Genomic DNA, 1,905 nt, shown 5'->3' with positions numbered 1-1,905 from the left:
TTTAAAATAAATAAATAAATAAACTGAATAAATAACGCAGCACTCAGGAAGCGAATGACTTCTTGTGATCATTAGCCATCACTGTCTGTCTTAATAACAGGATAGTCCGTTGGATTGTGAGCTCTCCCGGGCAGGGGCTGGTCCTCTGTTCGGACAGGAGCCAGTATTGTGGGCACCTGATCATGACTGAGCCCTGTAGGTGCTGCCAAGTTATTGACCAATATTCATTAATTATATTCTCCTGGAGTGTTGTTTTTTTCCAAAATGTTAAGAGCAAGACATGCACTTTATAGTCCCAGCACACAGAGAGAGAGAGAGAGAGTTAGAAACAAACCAACCATAACACTGCTTTATTTCTTGGAATCCAGAAATCTAGCACACCCCCGCTGCTTCTTTCTTGGCCCACTCCGCCGGCAGCCCCATGGCCGTGGGCCCGCTGAGCGCCGCCACCGGGAGCCTGCTGCCGGGAGGCTGGTGGGGTAACTCAAGAAAGTACCACAAACAGGCTGGGTGGACGGGAATGCAGAGACACCAGAGAGTATATAGGATCACATGTACAGGATGGCAGTCGTGGCTTTGGTTACTGAAGATTAACAACTTCATAAAGACAGATGGGTACGACTAGCTCTGGTTCATGATACGGCTGAATGCACTGTTGGAGATATAGCACCTGCAGATAACATCTCCAAAGAGGAGAAACGTCAGCGAGAGGAGGCGGCTATGAAACATTTGACCCAGCTGCTATCAGAAGACCTGAGAAAAGAAAACTATGAACTCTGGGAAGAATATGAACATCAGTCTACAGCAGAAGTCAGATTTGTAAAAGAGCTGGATCAGCGTGAGATGATACTCCAAGCGTCTGCGTATGAAGAGTTGGAAAAAATGCCTGGAAGACGGCAGTACTTTTATGATTCAACTTCAGGAAAATGTAATCCCTCAGAAGTAGTCCAACTTGTGTCTTCCATTAATATAGAAAGAAATACAAAAATAGCTGCTACAGCAAGCGAGCCACGCTCTTGAGGCATTTTAACACTTCCGTAGCTAAAATAAAATATTTATTTAAAAAAACAAAAAGCAGCCAATTGCAGAGGAAGAGAGAGCAGACTGCCCCCTACAGCAGCGAGGCACATCTTAACTCACCGTGCTCCAGAGTGATGCTCAAGACCTAAGGCTAGTCGACACTACAAAGTTAGGAGAGCTTAACTACATCGCTTAGGGCTGTGAAAAATGTCATGCCCCGTTTGATGTAATTAAGCCAACCTAAGCTCCGGCATAGACACCACTAGGTTGATGGAAGAATTCTTCCGTGACCTAGGTACCGTCTCCAAGAGATGCAGATTTCCTGCAGCGACAGAAAAACCCTTTCCATTGCTGTAGTGTTTACAATACAGCACTGCAGCAGTAGCTGCAGCTGTGTTGCTGTAGCATTTCTAGTGAAGATATGTCCTTAGATTGCACACTTCTCTGCTTCCCCCACTAGCATGCAAATGGGACTAGGAATGCCCTTCTAATTTACAGAGATAGCTGGTAATTTTAACACAGTTTCCAATTTACCCTATGCTTCTTAATCCAGGTTATTCTTATTTCAGTTTAAGGAAAACAACAAAGAAAGAAAGAACAAATATAAAGTCTCACTGGAGAGAATGGTTTACTCTGCAATGCTGTGCCTGTGAAATGAAACTGGCATTAGAAAAGGTTCAGAGAAAGGCAACTAAAATGATTAGCGGTTTAGAATGGGTCCTATATGAGGAGAGATTAAAGAGGCTAGGACTTTTCAGCTTGGAAAAGAGGAGACTAAGGCAGGATATGATAGAGGTATATAAAATCATGAGTGGTGTGGAGAAAGTGAATAAGGAAAAGTTATTTACTTGTTCCCATAATATAAGAACTAGGGGCCACCAAATG

The 1,905-nt window shown here is 43.6% G+C and overlaps 1 pseudogene; it reads left to right on the top strand.

The window, feature by feature from the left end:
- Positions 1–421: 421 nt before the first annotated feature.
- LOC123346202 lies at positions 422–1,020 on the top strand (annotated as a pseudogene).
- The last annotated feature ends 885 nt before the right edge of the window (positions 1,021–1,905 follow it).

The sequence above is a fragment of the Mauremys mutica genome, chromosome 1 (assembly GCF_020497125.1).
Source record: "Mauremys mutica isolate MM-2020 ecotype Southern chromosome 1, ASM2049712v1, whole genome shotgun sequence".
Lineage (NCBI taxonomy): Eukaryota > Metazoa > Chordata > Testudines > Geoemydidae > Mauremys > Mauremys mutica.
The sequence above is the reverse complement of the archived record's forward strand: the minus strand, read 5'-3'. Positions and strand labels throughout refer to the sequence as shown.